The 26,424-nt window shown below is 43.9% G+C and overlaps 1 protein-coding gene across 3 annotated transcripts in view; it reads left to right on the top strand.

Annotated features, from left to right (window-relative positions):
* Positions 1-26,424, top strand: part of LOC115140230 (semaphorin-4C-like) — a 138,801-nt gene that overhangs the window by 24,234 nt on the left and 88,143 nt on the right. The window lies entirely within an intron of this gene.

Raw genomic sequence — 26,424 nt, forward strand, 5'->3', positions numbered from 1 at the left:
GCAGTATATAGCAGCAGTAAATAGCAGCAGCAGTAAATAGCAGCAGTATATAGCAGCAGCAGTATATAGCAGCAGTAAATAGCAGCAGCAGTATATAGCAGCAGCAGTATATAGCAGCAGTAAATAGCAGCAGCAGTATATAGCAGCAGCAGTATATAGCAGCAGCAGTATATAGCAGCAGTAAATAGCAGCAGCAGGATATAGCAGCAGCAGTATAAAGCAGCAGTAAATAGCAGCAGCAGTAAATAGCAGCAGCAGTATATAGCAGCAGTATATAGCAGCAGCAGTATATAGCAGCAGCAGTATGTAGCAGCAGTAAATAGCAGCAGTATATAGCAGCAGCAGTATATAGCAGCAGTATATAGCAGCAGCAGTATATAGCAGCAGCAGTATATAGCAGCAGCAGTCAATAGCAGCAGCAGTATATAGCAGCAGCAGTACATAGTGGCAGCAGTCAATAGCGGCAGCAGTCAATAGCAGCAGTAGTATATAGCAGCAGCAGTATATAGCAGCAGTAAATAGCAGCAGCAGTATATAGCAGCAGTCAATAGCAGCAGCAGTATATAGCAGCAGCAGTACATAGCAGTAGCAGTATATAGCAGCAGCAGTATATAGCAGCAGTATATAGCAGCAGCAGTATATAGCAGCAGCAGTATATAGCAGCAGCAGGATATAGCAGCAGCAGTATAAAGCAGCAGTAAATAGCAGCAGCAGTAAATAGCAGCAGCAGTATATAGCAGCAGCAGTATATAGCAGCAGTAAATAGCAGCAGCAGTATATAGCAGCAGTATATAGCAGCAGCAGTATATAGCAGCAGTAAATAGCAGCAGCAGTATATAGCAGCAGCAGTATATAGCAGCAGCAGTATATAGCAGCAGTAAATAGCAGCAGCAGTAAATAGCAGCAGCAGTATATAGCAGCAGCAGTATATAGCAGCAGCAATATATAGCAGCAGTATATAGCAGCAGCAGTATATAGCAGCAGCAGTAAATAGCAGCAGCAGTATATAGCAGCAGCAGTATATAGCAGCAGCAGTATATAGCAGCAGTAAATAGCAGCAGCAGTATATAGCAGCAGCAGTATATAGCAGCAGCAGTATATAGCAGCAGTAAATAGCAGCAGCAGGATATAGCAGCAGCAGTATAAAGCAGCAGTAAATAGCAGCAGCAGTAAATAGCAGCAGCAGTATATAGCAGCAGTATATAGCAGCAGCAGTATGTAGCAGCAGTAAATAGCAGCAGTATATAGCAGCAGCAGTATATAGCAGCAGTAAATAGCAGCAGCAGTATATAGCAGCAGCAGTAAATAGCAGCAGCAGTATATAGCAGCTGCAGTAAATAGCAGCAGTATATAGCAGCAGCAGTAAATAGCAGCAGTATATAGCAGCAGTAAATAGCAGCAGCAGTATATAGCAGCAGCAGTATATAGCAGCAGTAAATAGCAGCAGTAAATAGCAGCAGCAGTATAAAGCAGCAGCAGTATATAGCAGCAGCAGTAAATAGCAGCAGTAAATAGCAGCAGTATATAGCAGCAGTAAAAGCAGCAGTAAATAGCAGCAGCAGTATATAGCAGTAGCAGTATATAGCAGCAGCAGTATATAGCAGCAGCAGTATATAGCAGTATATAGCAGCAGCAGGATATAGCAGCAGCAGTATAAAGCAGCAGTAAATAGCAGCAGCAGTAAATAGCAGCAGCAGTATATAGCAGCAGTATATAGCAGCAGCAGTATATAGCAGCAGTATATAGCAGCAGCAGTATAAAGCAGCAGTAAATAGCAGCAGCAGTAAATAGCAGCAGCAGTATATAGCAGCAGCAGTAAATAGCAGCAGCAGTATATAGCAGCAGCAGTATATAGCAGCAGCAGTAAATAGCAGCAGCAGTATATAGCAGCAGTAAATAGCAGCAGCAGTATATAGCAGCAGCAGTATATAGCAGCAGCAGTAAATAGCAGCAGCAGTAAATAGCAGCAGCAGTATATAGCAGCAGCAGTAAATAGCAGCAGCAGTATATAGCAGCAGTATATAGCAGCAGCAGTATATAGCAGCAGCAGTATATAGCGGCAGCAGTATATAGCAGCAGCAGTCAATAGCAGCAGCAGTATATAGCAGCAGCAGTACATAGCAGCAGCAGTATATAGTGTCAGCAGTCAATAGCGGCAGCAGTATATAGCAGCAGTAAATAGCAGCAGCAGTATATAGCAGCAGCAGTATATAGCAGCAGTCAATAGCAGCAGCAGTATATAGCAGCAGCAGTACATAGCAGCAGCAGTATATAGTGTCAGCAGTCAATAGCGGCAGCAGTAAATAGCAGCAGCAGTATAAAGCAGCAGGATATAGCAGCAGCAGGATATAGCAGGATATAGCAGCAGCAGTATAAGCAGCAGCAGTATATAGCAGCAGCAGTCAATAGCAGCAGCAGTCAATAGCAGTAGCAGTATATAGCAGCAGTATATAGCAGCAGCAGTATAGCGGCAGCAGTATATAGCAGCAGCAGGATATAGCAGCAGTCAATAGCAGCAGCAGGATATAGCAGCAGTAAATAGGCAGCAGTATATAGCAGCAGCAGCAGTATATAGCAGCAGCAGGATATAGCAGCAGTAAATAGCAGCAGCAGTATATAGCGGCAGCAGTATATAGCAGCAGCAGCAGTATATAGCAGCAGCAGGATATAGCAGCAGTAAATAGCAGCAGCAGTATATAGCGGCAGCAGTATATAGCAGCAGTATATAGCAGCAGCAGGATATAGCAGCAGCAGTATATAGCAGCAGCAGTCAATAGCAGTAGCAGGATATAGCAGCAGTAAATAGCAGCAGCAGTATATAGCGGCAGCAGTATATAGCAGCAGCAGCAGTATATAGCAGCAGTAAATAGCAGCAGCAGTATATAGCGGCAGCAGTATATAGCAGCAGCAGCAGTATATAGCAGCAGTAAATAGCAGCAGCAGCAGTATATAGCGGCAGCAGGATATAGCAGCAGCAGCAGTATATAGCAGCAGCAGGATATAGCAGCAGTAAATAGCAGCAGCAGTATATAGCAGCAGCAGTCAATAGCAGCAGCAGTCAATAGCAGTAGCAGGATATAGCAGCAGTAAATAGCAGCAGCAGTATATAGCGGCAGCAGTATATAGCAGCAGCAGCAGTATATAGCAGCAGCAGGATATAGCAGCAGTAAATAGCAGCAGCAGTATATAGCGGCAGCAGTATATAGCAGCAGCAGCAGTATATAGCAGCAGCAGGATATAGCAGCAGTAAATAGCAGCAGCAGTATATAGCGGCAGCAGTATATAGCAGCAGCAGCAGTATATAGCAGCAGCAGGATATAGCAGCAGTAAATAGCAGCAGCAGTATATAGCAGCAGTATATAGCAGCAGCAGTCAATAGCAGCAGCAGTCAATAGCAGTAGCAGGATATAGCAGCAGTAAATAGCAGCAGCAGTATATAGCGGCAGCAGTATATAGCAGCAGCAGCAGTATATAGCAGCAGCAGGATATAGCAGCAGTAAATAGCAGCAGCAGTATATAGCGGCAGCAGTATATAGCAGCAGCAGCAGTATATAGCAGCAGCAGGATATAGCAGCAGTAAATAGCAGCAGCAGTATATAGCAGCAGCAGTCAATAGCAGCAGCAGTCAATAGCAGTAGCAGGATATAGCAGCAGTAAATAGCAGCAGCAGTATATAGCGGCAGCAGTATATAGCAGCAGCAGCAGTATATAGCAGCAGCAGGATATAGCAGCAGTAAATAGCAGCAGCAGTATATAGCGGCAGCAGTATATAGCAGCAGCAGCAGTATATAGCAGCAGCAGGATATAGCAGCAGTAAATAGCAGCAGCAGTATATAGCGGCAGCAGTATATAGCAGCAGCAGTATATAGCAGCAGTAAATAGCAGCAGCAGTATATAGCAGCAGCAGGATATAGCAGCAGCTGTATAAAGCAGCAGGATATAGCAGCAGCAGGATATAGCAGCAACAGTATATAGCAGCAGCAGGATATAGCAGCAGCAGGATATAGCAGTAGCAGGATATAGCAACAGCAGGATATAGCAGCAGCAGTATATTGCATCAGTAAATAGCATATAGCAGCAGCAGTATAAAGCAGCTGCAGTATACAGCAGCAGCAGTATATAGCAGCCGCAGTAAATAGCAGCAGCAGTATATAGCAGCAGCAGCATATAGCAGCAGCAGTATATAGCAGCCGCAGTAAATAGCAGCAGCAGTATATAGCAGCAGGATATAGCAGCAGCAGGATATAGCAGCAGGATAAGGCTTATAGCAGCAGCAGTATATAGCATATAGCAGCAGCAGGATATAGCAGCAGTATATAGCATATAGCAGCAGCAGCATATAGCAGCAGCAGGATATAGCAGCAGAGGCAGTAATTGGAACTGGTCTATTGATTTATTGGCAAGCAGGATAATGTGGTGTTAGGGTTCTCTCCCATTGCTTATTCAATCAATGGACTGCACAGGAGGGCAGCGCTTAGCTTAGCACAGGAATCTCTCTCTTCATCTTCCTCTCTCTCTCAATCTCTCTTACCATCTCCCTCTGTTTCTTTCTTTCCAAATCTCAAAGAGTGGCTACATTGAAGAATCTCAAATATAAAATATCCTCTGTTGTTTTTACTTAAAGGGCCAGCCAATACTTTTTCTTCTTCTAGATTGATACATACCACAACATCCTCCTCCTCTTGTCTCCTAGTGGTTACTGTCTTTTGAAAGAGGAGAGCAATTTCCGATCATTACTGAGGGCCATTCGCAACTTAAACAGCATTTAATAGCTGGCGTTAACTTTAACTTCTTATGGCTGGGGGCAGTATTGAGTAGCTTGGATGAATAAGATGCCCAGAGGTGCCCAGAGTAAACTGCCTGCTATTCAGTCCCAGAAGCTAAGATATGCATATTATTAGTGGATTTGGATAGAAAACACTCTGAAGTTTCTAAAACTGTTTGAATGATGTCTGCAAGTATAACATCACTCATATGGCAGGCATAAAACCTGAGAGAAAATCCAACCAGGAAGTGGGAAATCTGAGCTTTTTAGGTTTTCAACTCGTTGCCTATCGACGATACAGTGGGATACTGGTCATGTTGCACTTCCTAAGGCTTCCACTAGATGTCAACAGTCTTTAGAACCTGGTTTGATGCTTCTACTGTGAAGTGGGGGCGAATGAGAGGGGAATGAGTCAGAGGTCTGCCAGAGAGCCACGAGCTGGCCACGCTCGTTCACGTGAGAGCGAGCTCTGTTCCATTGCATTTCTACAGACAAAGTAATTCTCCAGTTGGAACATTATTGAAGATTTATGTTAAAAACATCCTAAAGATTAATTCTATACATCGTTTGACATGTTTCTATGGACTGTAACGGAACTTTTTGACTTTTCGTCTGCTCCTAGTGATAGCGCATCATGAATTTGGATTTGTGAACTGAACGCGCTCACAAAAGGAGGTATATGGACATAAATTCTGGACATTATCGAACAAAACAAACATTTATTGTGGAACTGGGATTCCTGGGAGTGCATTCTGATGAAGATCATCAAAGGTAAGTGAATATTTATAATGCTATTTCTGACTTCTGTTGACTACACAACATGGCGGATATCTGTTTGGGTTGTTTTGGTCTCTGAGTGCCGTACAGATTATAGCATGGTGTGCTTTTTCCATAAAGTTTTTTTGAAATCTGACACAGCGGTTGCATTAAGGAGAAGTGTATCTATAATTCCCTGCATAATAGTTGTATCTTTTATTAATGTTTATTATGACTATTTCTGTAAATTGATGTGGCTCACTGCAAAATCACCGGATGTTTTGGAACTACTGAACGTAACACTCCAATGTAACCTGAGATTTTTTTGGGATATAAATATGAACTTAATCGAACAAAACATACATCTATTGTGTAACATGAAGTCCTATGAGTGTCATCTGATGAAGATCAAAGGTTAGTGATTAATTTAATCTATATTTCTGCTTTTTATGACTCCTCTCTTTGGCTGGAAAAATGGCTGTGTTTTTCTGTGACTTGGCTCTGACCTAACATAATCGTTTGGTTTGCTTGCGCTGTAAAGCCTTGAAATCGGACACTGTGGTGGGATTAACAAGAAGTGTATCTTTAAAATGGTGTAAAATACTTGTATGTTTGAGGAATTTTAATTATGGGATTTCTGTTGTTTTGAATTTGGCGCCCTGCACTTTCACTGGCTGTTGTCATATCGATCCCGTTAGCGGGATCTCAGCTCAAAGAGGTTCATCATTTCACACAGTGCATTCAGGACATTGATTCTCTAAGCTCTCCCCACTGTAAATTGATAAGAGAGAGGGAGAGAGAGAAAATGAGAATGAGAGCAAGAGATATAGAGAGGAGAGAAAGAGAGGAGGACTGTGTTAAAGTGTGTTTTATCTGATCACACAGTCTATCTCTAGTCCATCAGCTACTCAGTTACAGACCCACTGATTCCATCATAACCTGAAATATACCCAGTGTACTCGTTGGTATGGAGTGCATCTAAAATGGCACCCTATTCCCTATGGTCAAATCTACTGCACTAGACAGTGCATTTCAGGAAGTATTCAGACCCCTTCCACATTTTGTTACGTTATAACCTTATTCTAAAATAAAAAATGTTCCTCAGCAATCTATACACAATACCCCATAATGAAAAAGCGAAAACAGGTTTTTAGAAATGTTTGCAAATGTAGTAAAATAAAAAAACAGATACCTTATTTACATAAATATTCAGACCCTTTTCTATGAGACTCGTAATTGAGCTCAGGTGCATCCTGTTTCCATTGAACATCCTTGAGATGTTTCTATAACTTGATTGGAGTCCACCTGTGGTAAATTCAATTGATTGGACATGATTTGGAAAGGCACACACTTGTCTATATAAGGTCCCACAGTTGACAGTGCATATCAGAGCAAAAAGCCATGAGGTTAAAGGAATTGTCCGTAGATCTCCAAGACAGAATTGCGTCAAGGGACAGATCTGGGGAAGGGTAGCAAAAAATGTCTGCAGCATTGAAGGTCCCCAAAAACACAATGTCCTCCATCATTCTTAAATTAAGGTTTGGAACCATCAAGTCTCTTCCTAGAGCTGGCCGTTCGGCCAAACTGAGCAATCGGGGGAAAAGAGCCATGGTCAGGGAGTTGGAGATGGAAGAACCTTCCAGAAGGACAACCTTCTGCAGCACTCCACCAATCAGGCCAGTATGGTATAGTGGCCAGAGGAAAGCCACTCCTCAGTAAAAGGCACATGACAACCCAAAGTTTGTTTGCCAAAAAGGTACTTAAAAGCTACCTAAAGGACTCTCAGACAATGAGAAACAAGATTCTCTCGTCTAATAAAACCAAGATTGAACTCTTTGGCCTGAATGCCAAGCGTCACAACTGGAAGAAACCTGGCACCATCCCTACAGTGAAGCATGGTGGTGGTAGCATCATGCTGTGGGAATGTTTTTCAGTGGCAGCGTCTGGGAGACTAGTGAAGATCAAAGGAAAAGATGAACGGAGCTAAAGTACGGAGAGATCCTTGATGAAACCCTGCTCCAGAGCGCTCAGGACCTCAAACTGGGGCCTTCAAACAGGACAATGACCCTCAGCACACAGCCAGGACAATGCAGGAGTGGCTTCGGGACAAGTCTCTGAATGTCCTTGAGTGGCCCAGCCGGAGCCCGGACGTGAACCTGATCGAACATCTCTGGAGAGACCTGAAAATAGCTGTGCAGTGACACTCCCCATCCAACTTGACAGAGCTTGAGAGGATCAGCAGGTAGCCTAGTTAGAGCGTTGTGCCAGTAAGCAAACGGCTGCTGGTTTGAATCCCCGAGCTGACGAACTAAAAATCTGTCGTCCTGCTCCTGAACAGGGCAGTTAACCTACTGTTCCCCAGTAGGCTGTCATTGTAAATAAGAATTTGTTATTAACTGACTAAAAAATGTGAGAAACTCCCCAAATACAGGTGTGCCAAGCTTGTAGTATCATACCCAAGAAGACTCGATGCTGTAATTGCTCCCAAAGGTGCTTCAACAACAAAAAAAGTCAAGGGGTCTGAATACTTTCCGAATACACTGTATAGGGAATGGGTTGCCTTTTGGTACGCAGATATTGAGAATGATACTCACGATGCAGTTGCACTTGGGCTGGAAGGCATATGTTCCACAGGTAGGTGTTGTTGTAGCGCTGCAGGAAGCGGATGTAGTTGAAGCTCCTTCTGTGGGAGGGGAGATTAGAGGAGAATGAAGCCATGTGGAGACTGAAGGGTGTCATTAGGGCCGCAACCATGGACTAGGAGGTTAGACCAGGAATATAGATTAAGGCCTCAAGGTACGCAGTGTTACTGATTTTCTCTTCTCCCTGGTTAATTATTTTAATTAGTCTCATGTAATTGATTGATTCATATCATTGATTGGGCACAGAGACCACTCTGTTGTTGCCCCAGGTCTGAATCAGAGCCTGATTTGAAGAGAAAGGATGAAAAACAGCATTGCTGCCGACCAGTGGAGGTTCTAGCTTGTATGGCTCCCTGGGGAACCGCCCCTTCAGCACCTGTCACGTTCGTCGTAAGGATCGGACCAAGGCGCAGCGTGGTAGCGTGGTATGCGTACATTCTCTTTCAATGAATGAAACACTTAACAAAACCAATAAACGAAACGTGAAGCTATACAACTTAGTTCAGACAGGCAACTAAACATAGTCAAGATCCCACAACACAAATGTGGAAAATGGCTACCTAAATATGATCCCCAATCAGAAACAATGATAAACAGCTGTCTCTGATTGGGAACGATTTCAGGCCAACATAGACATACAAAAACCCCTAGACATACAAAAACCCTAGACATACAAAAACTAGAGTACCCACCCTAGTCACACCCTGACCTAAGCAAAATATATAGAATTTGTCCCCCCCCCCCTCCCCCCCCCAAAGGTGCGGACTCCCGGCCGCAAACCTGAACCTATAGGGGAGGGTCCGGGTGGGCATCTACCCTCGGTGGCGGCTCCGGTTCTGGACGCAGCCCCCCCTCTTTATGCTGATCCCTCTGCCTTTGTAGAACCGGACCGTTGATCATTGCCGGAGGCTCTGGACTGCAGCTCGATGCTAGAGGCCCCGGACTGGGGATCATCGCTGAAGACCCCGGACTGGGGATCGTCACTGAAGACCCCGGACTGTGGAGGCGCACTGGAGGTCTGATGCGTGGTGCCGGCACTGGTGGTACCAGGCTGGTGACATGCACCTTAGGGCGAGTGCGGGGAGGAGGCACAGGACGTACTGGACTGTGGAGGCGCACTGGAGGTCTGATGCGTGGGACCGGTACAGGTGGCACCGGGCTGATGACACGCACCTCAGGGCGAGTGCGGAGAGAAGGCACAGGACGTACTGGACTGTGGAGGCGCACTGGAGACCTGATGCGTGGGACCGGTACAGGTGGCACAGGGCTGATGACACGCACCTCAGCAACCCCCCTGACTGCCTCTCGTGCTTGGTCCGTTGAGCTATCTCCACTTTCGCTGCCTCTATCTCCTCCTTAGGACGGCGATACTCCCCGGCCTGCGTCCAGGGTCCTTTTCCATTCAGGATCTCCTCCCATGTCCAATCCTCCTGTACACGCTGCTTGGTCCATTTTTGGTGGGATCTTCTGTCATGTTCGTCGTAAGGATCGGACCAAGGCGCAGTGTGGTATGCGTACATTCTCTTTTAATTAATGAAAAAACAAAAACAACAAAACCAACAAACAAACCGTGAAGCTATACAACTTAGTGCAGACAGGCAACTAAACATAGTCAAGATCCCACAACACAAATGTCAGGGCGTGACAGCACCAACTGTCATTTTTATTCAGACATGTGGAACAACACGAATAAATAATAATAACATTTAAAACTATATAAAAATATATACACAAATAAGACTCATAAATATCAAATAGAAGTAACAAGGAAAGGCTTTATTAAATAGTACCCGCAAAAAACACCAGTCTCAACATGAACAGTGAAGAGGCGACTCCGGGATGCTGGCCTAGGCAGAGTTGCAAAGAAAAAGCCATTTCTCAGACTGGCCAATAAAAAGAAAATATTAAGATGGCCAAAAGAACACAGACACTGGACAGAGGAACTCTGCCAAGAAGGCTAGGATCCCGGAGTCGCCGCTTCACTGTTGACGTTGAGACGGGTGTTTTGCGGGTACTATTTAATGAAGCTGCCAGTTGAGGATTTGTGAGGCGTCTGTTTCTCAAACTAGACACTCTAATGTACTTGTCCTCTTGCTCAGTTGTACACCGAGGCCTCCCACTCCTCTTTATATTCTGATTAGATCCAGTTTGCTCTGTTCTGTGAAGGGAGTAGTACACAGTCTTGTATTGAATCTTCAGTTTCTTGGCAATTTCTCACATGGAATAGCCATAATGTATCAGAACAAGAATAGACTGACACATTTCAGAAGAAAGTTATTTGTTTCTGGACATTTTGAGCCTGTAATAAAACCCACAAATGCTGATGCTCCAGATACTCAATTAGTCTAAAGAAGCCAGTTGTATTGCATCTTTAATCAGGACAACAGTTTTCAGCTGCGCAAACATAATTGCAAAAGGGTTTTCTTATGACCAATTAGCCTTTTAAAATGACCAACTTGAATTAGCTAACACAACGTGTCATTGGAACACAGGTTGCTGATAATGGGCCTCTGTACGCCTATGTAGATATTCCATAAAAAAATCTGCAATTTCCAGCTACAATAGTCATTTACAACATTAGCCATGTCTACACTGTATTTCTGATCAATTTGATGTTATTTTAATGGACAAAAAAAATAGCTTTTCTTTCAAAAACAAGGACATTTCTAAGTGACCCCAAACTTTTGAACGGTAGTGTAAATACAAATAAAAAAGATCATCAAATTATTACACTATTACCCTGTTGCTAACAACAAACACATAAATACACAAATAGAATAATACACTTATAAAGAAGAGAACCTTATTATTACACTATTACCCTGTTGCTAACAACAAACACATAAATACACAAATAGAATAATACACTTATAAAGAAGAGAACCTTATTATTACACTATTACCCTGTTGCTAACAACAAACACATAAATACACAAATAGAATAATACACGTATAAAGAAGAGAACCTTATTATTACACTATTACCCTGTTGCTAACAACAAACACATAAATACACAAATAGAATAATACACTTATAAAGAAGAGAACCTTATTATTACACTATTACCCTGTTGCTAACAACAAACACATAAATACACAAATAGAATAATACACTTATAAAGAAGAGAACCTTATTATTACACTATTGCACTCCAAACAAGAAACACACAAACTAAATTGCACAACTGCCATCTAAACCCTGACCTTTCTTGCCTTCCTTAATGCAAAGTCATCAATTTCATCATCATCATAAGAAATCTGCCCAGCAATTGCATGGTTAATACTGACGAGAGCAAGGCCACTAAGGCGTTCCTGTGACATGGTGGAACTCAGGTAGGATTTGATGAGCTTCAGCTTTGAAAAGCTCCTCTCTGCTTCAGCTACGGTCACTGGAAGAGTAAGACAATTTCCGAGAGCTCCCTTTCGTGTATAAATATCAGCAGCTCAACCAGGGTCATGGTCTTCGATGGCAAGTCAGGCAAGTTCTTCCATTCCTGTGCAAGCTCTCTGCCATCCAAGTCTGAGTGTTCTTTATAGTGCAGTGTCATACTAAGGGCCAAACATTGTTCTGTCAGCTCCTCATTTGAGAGACTTTGGAATGTTGACACCACTCCAAACTTCTCTCCCACATTTTCCAATGTGGGAAATCTTTCCTGAAGGGCTGAGGTTGCAGCATCAACAATGACATTGTTACCTCCAGCTTCTTCAGGGCATCACTCAAAAGTCTCATCAAATGATTCATATGACACACATCGCAGTGTGGAGGCTGAGAACAAGGTGTACAGTTTGTGTAAGATGCCAAAGTAACCTGTGGCATCGACAGAACTTTTAGCAGCATGAGCCACAACCAGGTTCAATGTGTGAGCCCCACATGGCACAAACAGAGCTCTTGGATTCATTTCCAGGAGTCTGGCTTGGACACCTTTGTTTTTTTCTCATGTTGGCCCCATTATCATCAGACTGTCCTCTGCAGTCCTCAAAAGACATTTTCAGCTCCTCTAATCTTTTGAGAATCAGGGATGCCAAATGTTGGCCTTGTTGACTCCTCTGCCTCCAAAACCCCCATAAAATGTTCATTTTACTCCTTACAACTAACAACTGTTCAGTGTGGCTGACATCTGAGGTGCAATCTAGAATGATAGAGAAGAATTTTGCCAGCTTGATGTCACTCACCATTATTGAAATGACTTTGCTGCTGCACAAATCAATGAGTTCATTCTGTATTTGGTGGCCAAGGTAGCTGGTGGTGCGAATCGAGGTCCCTTTTTGGACACGGTTAAGGTGCTCTTTCATGACTGGATCAAATTGTGCCATCAGTTCAACCTCTTTGAGGAAATGGCCATTTGATGGAGAGTACAGTGTTTCTGTGTGTCCTCTTAGTGACAGATTTCTAATTGCCAGAGACTGCACAATGGCAGTCAGACGTGTCAACACCTCTCTCCATCTTATCCTCTCAGCCTCCGAAAGTGCCACTCGTGCTTATCAATTGTTTCCCCTTTTTTGATCCTCATTGCCAGTTCTTTCCATGTTTTCATGCAGTTTTGGTGTTCTGGACTGCTGTCGTGTGAAGTCAGCAAAGAACGTGCATGTTTCCAGTCTGTCAGTCCTGAGTTTGATCATTTCATTTTCTTCTTAGAAAAGAGTTTGCAGCAGAAGCAGAAGAGGCTGTTGTTTCTTTCAGAATACACCAAATAACTTCTAGGGATTGTTTCAACACTTACCAAGGGCTTCCTGAATACTGGTGGTGGCAACTTCTTCCATCACTCTCATTCCTTGGGGGAAACAAAGTTAGGTGGTACCTCACTTGGTCCTCTGCAAACTAGTTGTGTCCAAATGCTGTCAGTCAGAACTGAAGACCAGTCAGCAGGGTCTGTAGACAGTGGTTCATCCTCGGCAGCAGGGTCTGTAGACAGTGGTTCATCCTCAGCAGCAGGGTCTGTAGACAGTGGTTCATCCTCAGCAGCAGGGTCTGTAGACAGTGGTTCATCCTCAGCAGCAGGGTCTGTAGACAGTGGTTCATCCTCAGCAGCAGGGTCTGTAGACAGTGGTTCATCCTCAGCAGCAGGGTCTGTAGACAGTGGTTCATCCTCAGCAGCAGGGTCTGTAGACAGTGGTTCATCCTCAGCAGCAGGGTCTGTAGACAGTGGTTCATCCTCAGTCAGTTCATCCTCAGGGTCTGTAGACAGTGGTTCATCCTCAGTCAGCAGGGTCTGTAGACAGTGGTTCATCCTCAGCAGCAGGGTCTGTAGACAGTGGTTCATCCTCAGCAGCAGGGTCTGTAGACAGTGGTTCATCCTCAGCAGCAGGGTCTGTAGACAGTGGTTCATCCTCAGCAGCAGGGTCTGTAGACAGTGGTTCATCCTCAGCAGCAGGGTCTGTAGACAGTGGTTCATCCTCAGCAGCAGGGTCTGTAGACAGTGGTTCATCCTCAGTCAGTAGGGTCTGTAGACAGTGGTTCATCCTCAGTCAGTAGGGTCTGTAGACAGTGGTTCATCCTCAGCAGCAGGGTCTGTAGACAGTGGTTCATCCTCAGCAGCAGGGTCTGTAGACAGTGGTTCATCCTCAGCAGCAGGGTCTGTAGACAGTGGTTCATCCTCAGCAGCAGGGTCTGTAGACAGTGGTTCATCCTCAGCAGCAGGGTCTGTAGACAGTGGTTCATCCTCAGCAGCAGGGTCTGTAGACAGTGGTTCATCCTCGGCAGCAGGGTCTGTAGACAGTGGTTCATCCTCAGCAGCAGGGTCTGTAGACAGTGGTTCATCCTCAGCAGCAGGATTTGGTGGGGATGCTGCTACAGGCATTTCTAATGGAGATCACATGGGCATTAGTTTACACACGTTATTCACAGCATTTATAGTGGTGGAACATCCCACATACATACCCAGTAATAATAAAACCATCATTGTTACCTACAATATGGAAACTTTGCAAAAGGGAAATGATTTATTTTGTTTATGTTATGCAGGGATGCACACATGAACACATGTGCACGTGCGCACAAACACACCTGAAGAATCCTGCTGGGGAGAAGTGGAAGCAAATGGGTCTTCATCCTCATCCTCAGACAACATTTTTGAAGACACTTGTGTGGGTGGCTCCTCATCCTGAGGCTCCAAGATCATCTCTGAAGAGGCCTGTGTGGCTGAGGAGGTAGATGACTCCTCATCCTGGCCAGTGCCAGAGGGTGGTCCAAAATATTTCAGTGTCCCTGAATTTGCATTGAAGTACAGTATATGAATCTGACACCCTAAATACATTTGTTGCACAATTAAATATACATGTCATTATGCACAATTTATCAACAATTTCGTAATAGGAACCAAATGAACCATACAACCTCTGTGAAACTATATATTCACAGTATTGTGAATTAATTGTGGTTCATTTGGTAGCATTTCGTAGTGTGACTGATTTTTACTAATTGCATTAGTACCGTACAAAGTTAGAGGTGCTCTATTTGATAGAGTCCCCCGCTCCCCCTACCTCATGCTTCCAGTGAGGAGACCTGAGGTCAACCTACCCCCACCCCCCTTCCCATCTCGTACTTCTGAATGGGAGACCTTCCCAGGCAGTAGCCTGTCTCGCTCACAAGCTAGAATCAGGGTGCCCACTCTGACGAGGTTAATCAACCCACAGTCCCACACGTGACATGATATCATTGATGTGACGTGCAAATGAGCGATAGAAAACAGATCGAGCAAATGTCACCATTCCATGGGCGCCACGGGCGAGATGCTACCTTGGGTGGCGGCCTATGTCGCCCATACCTAAATCCATACCTAAACGGAATGGGGTGCCATTTGGGCCTCACATATGGTGTAACATGTTAGATGGTGGCTGCCTGTTTCTGTTGAATGGGTGCCCACGAGACAGAGTGTGAGACAGAGAGAGCGAGCCAAAGGCCTGGTTGTGTTCTAGGCTGTTGGTCAGCCTCTAACTGTTCATCATCAGGCAGGAGATGTGACCCAGCCACGCGTGGAGGAGAACAACATCCCCTGTGCTCTTTAACCAGCACCCTCCCTCACAATACACACACACACTTCTTTCTACCTGTTCTCCTCCCTGCAACAAGGCTAGAAGGGAACCATCCTTCTTCTGTCAGAAGGAACAAATCTGTCTGTGTGTCTGCGGCCCCCTTCTTGTCTGTCCTCCTCCTCTACCCCATACACTACACCACTCCACACCATTACCCTCTGACAGATCACCCCCACACAACCCCTTTGTGTGTGTGTTCGCCCACAGCCCTGTATCCACACAGGCCACCCATTGTGTCGGAGAAGGCCTCGCCATCTCTTAAGGAGCTAAAGGAACAGACGGAGAGGAGAGGAGGAGGGAGGAAGCGAGGGAGAGAGGGATGGGCTGTTTGTTATTGGGGATATTAATAAAGATGACCTAATCAAGGGCCTTTGAGTGTGTGCAGCCCTGCCTCTCTATCTCTCTCCATTCTCCTCTCTTCCGTTCTCTCGCTCCTCTCATTTCCCTGTGTGTCTTTGTCCCTTGTTCCTTGTCCTTCTGTCGGCCTCTTACTTTTCTTCTTGAGTGTGCTCTCAGCCTCCCTCTCCATGGCAAACACTCTCAGCTTCTGTCATACTTTCTCCCTTTTTAGTATGTGTGTGTGTGTGTGTAGCAGTAGATAGATGATGCCCCCCCCCACTACTTCCCTATGAATGTGATAATGTGTTTATTACAGCTGAGCTGAGACAGAGACATAAGGGAGCCGTGAGACTGTAGTCATGTGACCTGTATTCTGTCGTTAGCCTGCTGTCCTGCTGCAGCCTGTTATCCTGTACGCTCTATAGTACATTATAAACCGGACGGTTCGAGCTCTGAATGCTGATTGGCTGAAAGCTGTGCTATAGCAGACCGTATACCATGGGTATGACCAAAAATGACTTTTTACTGTTCTAATTACATTGGTAACCAGATTGAGTCTTGAGTGCAGAAGAACAGCCCTTAGCCGTGGTATACTGGCCATATACCACACCCCCTTGCTTAAGTACCTCTCTGTCACTGTAGCAACTGTCCAGGGGGACACCCTGGGAGGCAGCAGACACGTGACATCACCACAACACCCTGCTCTGGAGTCACCCTGACGCAGCGCCGATCACACAACCACAAAATATAGGTGTTTGTTAGATCCAATGTTTCACAAAGCAATTCAACACTATGTGCAGTGTGCAGTGAAGATGAATTACGCACCAGCGTTCACACTGTATTTGTGGACTGATTCAGGAGAGCAGAACCTCTACTCAGGCACCTGTTGACTCTGCATAGAGCCTGTTTGGAGATCTGTTGTTGTTGTTCATTCAGTGGTCCTAGCCTTGTAACATATACCGTCCGAAACCTCTCTCTTCTGTAGTTCACCGTTCTCTCCCTCCAGACACACAGAAAGAACATGGATTCTTTTGTCATATATCTTTTTTTTTTATCTCAGCAGGATTTTCCTGTGATAAAGAAGGGAGAGAGAGGAGTGGATGCGGTCAGAGAGAGATGGAGAGAGAGTGAGGCAGAAAGATGGAGGGAGAGAGGGATACAGAGGTTGTATGTCCAGAGGGGAGTGGGTATGTCCAGTGTTAACTAACTAAAGGTATGGCAAAAGAGCAGTGGGCATCTCTCCACTGGCAATTTGTTTGGCTTTACTTTTTTATGAAGGAAATATTCAGATAAATCTCCAACAGCCTTGGGCCTTGTTGTGAAAAGACTAACGCTGAAGCCAATACATTAACATGAGATCCTCCCACTTATGTAAACACTCTCACACACACTTCTCTCTGATACACACACACACACCCACTCACACATGAGTGCACAAACATATAAACATACACAGATATGGTATCAACAGATTAACATACAGTACCCAGTCAAAGGTTTGGACAAATCTACAAATTATTGGGTTTTTCTTTATTTTTTTACTATTTTCTACATTGTAGAATAATAGTAAAGATGTCAAAACTATGAAATAACACATATGGAATCATGTAGTAACAATTCAAAATATATGTTATATTTCAGATTCTTCAAAGTAGCCATCCTTTGCTTTGATGACAGCTTTGCACACTCTTGGCATTCTCTCAACCAGCATCATGAGGTAGTCACTTGGAATGCATTTAAATTAACAGGTGTGCCTTGTTAAAAGTTAATTTGTGGAGTTTCTTTCCTTAATGCGTTTGAGCCAATCAGTTGTGTTGTGACAAGGTAGGGGTGGTATACAGAAAATAGCCCTATTTGGTAAAAGACCAAGTCCATATTATGGCAAGAACAGCTAAAATAAGCAAAGAAAAACGACAGTCCATCACTACTTTAAGACATGAAGGTCATTCAATACGGAAAACTTCTTCAAGTGCAGTCGCAAAAACCATCGAGCGCTGTGATGAAACTGGCGCTCATGGGGACCACCACACGAATGGAAGACCCAGAGTTACCTCTGCAGCAGAGGATAAGTTCATTAGAGTTACCAGCCTCAGAAATGGGCAATTAAATAAATGCACCTCAGATTGCAGACCCAATAAATGTTTCACAGAGTTCAAGTGACAGACACATCTCAACATGAACTGTTCAGAGGAGACTGTGTGAATCAGGCCTTCGTGGTCAAATTGCTACAAAGAAACCACTACTAAAGGACATTAATAAGAAGAATAGCTTGCTTGGGCCAAGAAACACAAGCAATGGACATTAGACCGGTGAAAATCTGCCTTTGTTTAACACTTATTTGATTACTACATGATTCCACATGTGTTATTTCATAGTTTTGATGTCTTCACTATTATTCTACAATGTAGAAAATAGTAAAAATAAAGAAAAACCCTTGAATGAGTAGGTGTGTCCAAACCTTTGACTGGTCCTGTATATAAGGGCCCTGCTCTAAATGTACATTATGTATTGTATTACTTACATACACATTTATGCTCTCTTCCTCAGTCTCAAATCCATTGCACACGTACACACTCTTTCTCAGACCTGAGCGTTTTTCCTTGATCTTTCCCCTGAGCCAGAGGGTCAGTGATGGTCGTTTATAGGGCAGAAAGACAGCAGGTGTGTCCCAAATTACACCCTGTACCCTATGGGCCCTGGTAAAAAAAGTAGTGCACTATATAGGGAATAGGCTGCCATTTGTGATGTAGTCGCAGAGTGCTAATCTTAGCACATAAATCAGGATCCTGTGAATAATTGGAAGCACTTAAGAGCGAGAGGTGAAAGATCAGAGCTGAAGGAGACTTTTGGACAAAGGAGGCACAGATCCTTGTTGTCCTGGCTCGTTTAGGAGGCACACATCCTTGTTGTCCTGGCTCGTTTAGGAGGCACACATCCTTGTTGTCCTGGCTCGTTTAGGAGGCACACATCCTTGTTGTCCTGGCTCGTTTAGGAGGCACACATCCTTGTTGTCCTGGCTCGTTTAGGAGGCACACATCCTTGTTGTCCTGGCTCGTTTAGGAGGCACACATCCTTGTTGTCCTGGCTCGTTTAGGAGGCACACATCCTTGTTGTCCTGGCTCGTTTAGGAGGCACACATCCTTGTTGTCCTGGCTCGTTTAGGAGGCACACATCCTTGTTGTCCTGGCTCGTTTAGGAGGCACACATCCTTGTTGTCCTGGCTCGTTTAGGAGGCACACATCCTTGTTGTCCTGGCTCGTTTAGGAGGCACACATCCTTGTTGTCCTGGCTCGTTTAGGAGGCCCACATCCTTGTTGTCCTGGCTCGTTTAGGAGTGCTGTCCCTCTTTTTTGGGCCTTTTTATAGTCTACAGGTGTTGACCTTGTCCAGATGGGCCCAATATGGCTCCCCCTCGGTCGTCACTGACCCTTTTAAGAGGATAATAGTCTACCACTCAACAACTGGCTGGAAGACATCTTAGCTGGTTTATTGCCAAATGTCTTTTTCAATACTGGCTTTCACACTTACAACCACATCACTTACAGCTGTCATTATGGATACATTACACACACATATTGACACACACACACACACACTTCCAGAATGCTTGCATCTGATTAGCATCTGATTTTGTCATATCCCAGACTTTCTCCAGTGATGAAAGAAACAAAGTCATACTACGTTAGGCTGTTGTCTATGTTCTTTTGAGGATGTGACATTATGATGACATCATTTCACTAGTCACTCTGATTCACGGCCCATCCCTCACATTGCACTTGATAGAAAATGTCATTTATCACAGTTGCGCAGGCAATTTCCCATTAAACTAAAGGCTGTGTACATACACACATAGCTAATTCATGCGAGCCTGGCTCAGTTTCATGTTTCTGCTCAGTGCTCAGTCCCCCTGTTAGGTTAAGCCAACAGCTGGAGGCAGAGAGAGTACGGTTTTGTGTGCCGGTGTTTTATAAACAGGTGTTCCTCTTTATTTTCCCTGTCCCCCTTTCCCTCCCTCCCTCCCTCCCTCCCTCCCTCTCTCTCTCTCCGCCTTAGCCTTTCCCCAGTCTGTGTGAGTGTGAGAGAGAGTATTTAGCTCAGTGATGTGTATGTCTGTGTGTGTCTGTGTGTGTGTTTGTATGTGCGTGTATGTGTTTGTAGTGCAGCATAGTGCGGATTCTCTCTCTCTCTCTCTCTCTCTCTCTCTCTCTCTCTCTCTCTCTCTCTCTCTCTCTCTGTGTGTAGAACCCTGAGAAAATGTATATTTGTTCACGTGTGCAACAGAGATTTTCCAAACAGACCGTAAAGCCATTGAGTTAGCAGCACCTTGGGTTCACTCCCAGGTGGGGCCACTAGCTGAAGGGTTAAACACTTCAGCAGAAACAAACCATGCGTAGGTTCCCAGAAGGAGCACGCCACTGATTCAGTCCTTAAATTGAGTTTACAGCTCATTTGATTAAAGTAATGGTCTACCTTTTCATAATATCTGTTTGCTGGTGTATTTGGCTGTGTTTGCCTGTGAGGTTGTAGAATCTAGAAACCCTTGTGTATTTACATTAGCCATTGTTCTGTTCAGTTGATTGAGGAGTTTCGTGTCAAAGGTTTAGTACTCTTTTGAAGCATTCTTAATAGTAATTGTAGACTGCCTATGTGCTGTTGAACCGTCCCCCAGCCATATAGAGTTCTCATTATGATTATGAAGCCATTGATGTTGACATGAATCCTGCCTGTAGCACTAGGCTCAGTGGCATTTGGCAGTTATATGATATGCAGTGTGAGTCTGAGCTAAGCTCTTGAAGCCGGAGCCATGAGAGACCTAGCAGCGCTCTGCTTTTATCTGGATTCCCTTTGTGTGGCGTGTGTGTGGTGTCGATGGGGGGTGAGAGGGTGGGTGAGCGTGTCTGTGTGCCTATGTGTGTTTGATTTTCATATTTTAGTGTGTGCACTCTTCTCTGCTCTGGGGGACCCCCCCCTTCTGCCAGCCCAAAGTGACCTTCAGTGAGCAGGGCAGGCTCTAACTGACACTCCCACAGGAAGTCTTCAAGCACAGAGAAGAAGAAAAATACTGAGCCTGCGTCTTTTACAGCTACTGCTGGTCTGCTGCCTCCACAGAAACAGACCTTTACAGACGCAGAGATAATCTCAGAAAGAGAGGGAGAATGAGACGAGGAAAACAGAAATTGGAGCAGACAAAGACAGAAAAGAGAATCAGAGAAGGGGATGGAGAAATCGGTTGTGAGGAAAAGACAGTAGCAGAGAGAGAGGAAAACAGAGAACAGAGACTGGAGCAGACAGAGAGCGAGAGATAATCAGAGAGGGAGAGGGGGAGGAAAGAAGAACAAAAGCAGGGAGCGGGCGTGGAAGTAAGGGAGGAATTAAAATAAATAGGAGAGGGGAAATGGGGAGAGAAGGGATAGAAAATAGAGTGGGGGAGGTTTTTTCTCTCAAAATGGGACATGGAAATTACAGACATTTTAGGGACTGCCGGAAAGAAATGATCTTTCAGCGAGATAGCCTTCAGTACTCAGACTGTGGAGAGAGAGACAGATGGAGGGACGAAGAGAGGGGTATAGAAAAAGAGAGAGAGAAAGAAAGAGAATGAAAGAAAGAAAGAAAGAACGAACGAACAAAAGGGAGAGAGGGCAAGAGGGAGAGAGGGGGGTAAAAGGGAGAGAAGGAAAGAAAGAGAGAGAGGGAGAGCCTGGGGAGAACATTAGTTTCCAGAGAGTGTCTTTGATTATGAGAGGTTACCATGTGGAGCTATGTGTTTGAGGTTCAGGGGGTCTTAGTGCGAGAGAGTGTGGATGGGAGCCCACTCAATTACTGCCGTGTGTGCCTCATTGTCTTTAAAAGCGGCCTGAGAAATAATGGATGAGAGAGACCGAAATGCAGATGGATACCTCCCATCGGCTACCTTTCCACCTCCGTTCTACCTCTTTTTACCCCCTCATCCTCTCTCTTCCTCCTCTCCCTCCCTCTTCTGCTATCCCTCTCTCTCTTCCTCCTCTACCTCTCCCTCCCTCTTCTGCTACCTACCTCTCTGTCTCTCTCTCTCTCTCTCTCTCTCTCTCGCTCTCTCTCTCTCTCTCTCTCTCTCTCTCGCTCTCTCTCTCTCATGTTTACATTGCCAAAGCAAGTGAAATAGACAAACAAAAGTGAAATCAACAATAAAAAATAAACATTACACTCACAAAAGTTTCAGAGGAATGGTGACATTTCAAATGTCATATTATGTATATATACAGTGTTGTAATGATGTGCAAATAGTTAAAGTACAAAAGGGAAAATAAATAAACATTAAAATGGGTTTTTATTTACAATGGTGTTTTTGTTCTTCACTGGTGTGGCAACAGGTCACACATCGTGTGGCTGTATTTGTACGTATTATGGATCCCAATTAGTTCCTGCTAATGCAGCAGCTTCTCTTCCTGGGGTCCAGCAAAATTAAGACAGTTACACAATTAAAAAAAAAAAATCCTTACATCCTTACATTACATAACATATTAAGTGTGTGCCCTCAGGTCCCTACTCTGCTACCACATATCTACAGTACAAAATCCATGTGGTATGTGTGTGTATAGTGTGTATGTTATCGTGTGTTTGTATGCATGTGTCTGTGCCTATGTGTGAGTCTCTTCACAATCCCCGCGGTTCCATAAGGTGTATATATAGATTTTTATAATATGTTTATTATAAAATAAAATAAAATCCATTTCAAAAGACAGCAATACAAACATTGACATTCATTGTACTGTTGAATGGGATGGCCAATTTAGAGGACAAAACAAAACTTAACTCACACATACACAAAATAAAACAAAATCCTATTAGGTGGTACATGTATGAGAAGACGGCATATAGTCATTCCAAGCAGTGTAGTTAAGCCAAAAATAAATATTGAGTGGAGTCCAGCACAGAGTAGCAGCAGATCGTCAACCCAGTTATGAAGCGGGACTAGACCATTTATCCAGTATCGGCTGCCATATTTTGTAAAACATTGGACTTCTATTGGAGGTATTGTATCGAATCTTTTCCATATGTATTACATTCCCTAAATCCCGTAACCACATTTCAAAGGTAGGTACAGTCTCCAATTTCCAAAATTGCAATATGAGCCTTTTGGCTAATAGAGGACAAAGAGAGACAGCTTTCCCTTCCTGGTTATTCCCATCAACTGTACCAAACAGAGCGATCAATGGGTCTGGGGCTATAATTCTGTCAAAGGCTCTAGATAAGTAATCAAAAATGAGAGCCCAGTAAACATGTAACTTAGGACATGTCCAAAATAAGTGGGTCAACGTCCCCTCATCCTGCTTGCACCTCTCACACAGTGGTGAGGTGTCCGGGAATATTTTATGCAGTTTCACTTTTGAGTAATGTAACCTGTGTATCACCTTAAACTGTACAAGGTTGTGTCTGGCATTCACTGAACTGTGGTTTATATTCCTGAGAGCTTCTACCCAGTCCTCATCTGAGATTTCTGAACCAAGTTCTTGTTCCCAAGCCCTTTTAATGGTGTCTGTGGCCTTTGAATGGGGTTTGACAAGGATCAGGCTATGTAATGTAGGATTATTTGGCTTAATGCCACACTGTGGGATATGTGTCCTTAAGAAATTCCTGATTTGCAGGTATCTGAAAAAATGTGTTGTTGGTATGTTGAACTTTCCCTGTAATTGTTGAAATGAAGCTAACTGGCCATCCATGTATAAGTTACCAATTGTTCTGAGGCCCTTCTCCCTCCACTGTGAAAACACCACATCATCCAATGCAGGGTGGAAAGCATGATTCAGGCAAATCGGGCTGTCTATGTAAACAGTGGGCATGTTAAGAAAATACCTCATCTGTTTCCAGATCCTAAGCGTATGACAAATGACTGGATTAGAGTCATACGTGTCTTTTTTCACATATGATGGACTATTAACAAGTGCAGGGAGTGAGGAACGTTGACAGGAGAGCTGCTCAATCTAAAGCCATGAAGGCAAATCATTCTGTCGCATCCCAGGTAGATGTTCAGATTAGCAGCCCAGTAATACAGTTTGAAGTGAGGAAGGCCAAAGTCCCCCTCTATCTTGTACTTGCATAAATGCTTTGAAATTCTGTCTGCCTTGTTATCCAATAAAAATGGAGTTACTATTGAATCCACTTTCTTAAAATAGCTTTGTGGTATGAAATTGGGTAGACATTGGAAGAGGTAAAGAAACCTGGGTAGGACAACCATTTTAATAGCATTTAAACGACCAATCAAGGATATTTGTTTTCCAAAAATCTATATTTTGTTTAAACTGATACATTTTCATGTCCCAATTCACTTTCAATGATCAAGGTCTCTTGTCACTACAATACCAAGGCTTGTGAACTTGTCCATCACTGTTCTAAACGGGGTAGATTGCAGAAATTGCATATCCACAGGTCGTGATATCGGCATCAATTCGCTTTTTTGCCAGTTTATCTTGTAGCCAGAGAAGGAGCCAAATGTGTTTATCAAGTTAAGTAAGGGTGGAATAGAACATCGTCTGCATATAGGGAAATGTTGTGTTGCGTGCCTTTTTATTTTAACAGAAACTATATCGGCACATGCCCGAATGCGAGTAGCAAGGGGTTCCATGGCTATAGTGAAGAGAGCAGGTGAAATAGGGCACCCCTGTCGGCACCCCTTGAACAGGCGGAATGACTGCGACATTTCCTGATTGGTTAGCATGGACGCCATTGGGTGTGCATAAATAATTCTTATCCAATTCATAAATTCCTTTCCAAACCCGAAGTGCTCCAGAACTGACATCATATACTTCCACTCAATCCGAGCCTTCTCTGCATCAAGAGCTATTACCACTGCCTCAACCTTCTCTGCATCAAGAGCTATTACCACTGCCTCAACCTTCTCTGCATCAAGAGCTATTACCACTGCCTCAACCTTCTCTGCATCAAGAGCTATTACCACTGCCTCAACCTTCTCTGCATCAAGAGCAATTACCACTGCCTCAACCTTCTCTGCATCAGCTATTACCACTGCCTCAACCTTCTCTGCATCAAGAGCAATTACCACTGCCTCAACCTTCTCTGCATCAAGAGCTATTACCACTGCCTCAACCTTCTCTGCATCAGCTATTACCACAGCCTCAACCTTATGATCGTGATACATTACGTTGAAAAGGCGTCTCAAATTGTAGTATATATGTCGGCCCGGGATAAAAACCTGTCTGGTCAGGGTGTATGATGTCAGAAATATATGTTTTCAATCGGTTTGCCAGTATCTTTGTCAACACCTTGTTTTCTATAGGGAGTAACGACAGGGGGCGATAAGACGACATCTCCGTGGAATCTCTATCTTTTTTCAAGATCAGTGCTATTGTAGCATCATACAGTGTTTGCGGGAGTTTGGCATTTTCTTTGGATTGTTTAAACATTCGCAACATAAGTGGAGATAGACTGGCGCAGTACTTCTTATAGAATTCTATTACATATCCATCGGGCCCAGGGGCCTTGCTGTTTGGAAATTGTGCTATCGCTGTGTTAATTTCCTCTAAAGTTATCCCTGCATCGAGTGCAGCAGCTGCCCCCCTGTCTAGTTTAGGAAGTTCACATTCAGCAAGAAAGCGTTCCATAGTTTGTGAATCAGTAGCAAACTAGCAAGTAAAGAGCCCACCCGTTTCGAAAGGATGGTATTGTATTCATATTTCAACTTTGTGATCTTCTCAAGGACTGTATTTGAGGAATTCATCCTAAAAACGTTCTCCTGTTCTCCTAACTCTCTTTCAATTTCTCTCAGCCTAGTATTGGCACGTTTCTTCCTCTCTGACGTATAAGAAATAATGTAACCTCTAATCACAGCCTTTAGAGATTCCCAAAGGGTGGAGTCGTCAACATCCCCCGTGTCGTTAGTTCAGAGGAAAAAGGCAATCTGCTCCTTCAAATACTGACAAGCAGGTATGCGTCTAAGCGCCACGGTCGCCGACCTGTCGACATATTGTCGAGTTTCAGCACCATGGACAGAGGAGAGTGGTCCGTAATTAGAATAGGGTGATAGGTAACCGACTCAGCTGCTGAAATGAGTTTGGAGTCCAACAAAAAATAGTCAATTCTGGAATATGATTTATGAACTGATGAAAAGAAAGAATAATCCCTGTCTGTTGGGTGCGTCAGTCTCCAAATATCAACAATGTTAAGGTTTGTCATCAATGTATTTAGACAGACACTGGCCTTTGATTGTTGAAGTGACCTTGATAGCTGTTTATCTAAAAGAGGATCTAACGTACAGTTAAAGTCCCCTCCCACAATAACACTTGTATTCGAGATATTTGGTATGTCCTTAATAAATACCCTTTGAAAAAATGATGTATCATCGAAGTTGGGTCCATATAAATTGACCAAGGTTACTGGTTTCGAATTCAGTGTAACAGCCACATTAATATACCGACCATTAGGATCTGAAATCGAGGATGAGTAAACAAAAGGAATGTTTTTCCTTATCAGGATTGCTACCCCTCTCGCTTTTGCATCAAAGTTAGACTGGTATATCTGACCGATCCAGCCGACTCATAGCTTGGCCTGAGGGGAACGTTTAATATGAGTTTCTTGAAGAAGCACTATGTCAGCACCCAGTGATTTAAGATGAGAATAAACCTTAGCTCGTTTCAGCACATGCCCTAAGCCATTACAGTTCCAGCTGACTATCTTTATTCCACCTGGTCTACTCTGTGCTCTGTCACTATGTGGCATTTCTTATTTTAGAGCAAATTGTGGCTGTCATACAAAACCCAGAAGAAAAACGTCCCGCCGTGCAGGAGCTTGTCATGTCACCTGTACTAATAATAAACGTGAACATGAAACACAGACCCCATCCCCCCTCCTGTCCCTTTACTGACTGACTTCCCCAAACGAAGCACTCCTTGGCTA

Source organism: Oncorhynchus nerka, linkage group LG13 (genome assembly GCF_034236695.1).
Source record: "Oncorhynchus nerka isolate Pitt River linkage group LG13, Oner_Uvic_2.0, whole genome shotgun sequence".
Classification (NCBI taxonomy): Eukaryota; Metazoa; Chordata; class Actinopteri; order Salmoniformes; family Salmonidae; genus Oncorhynchus; species Oncorhynchus nerka.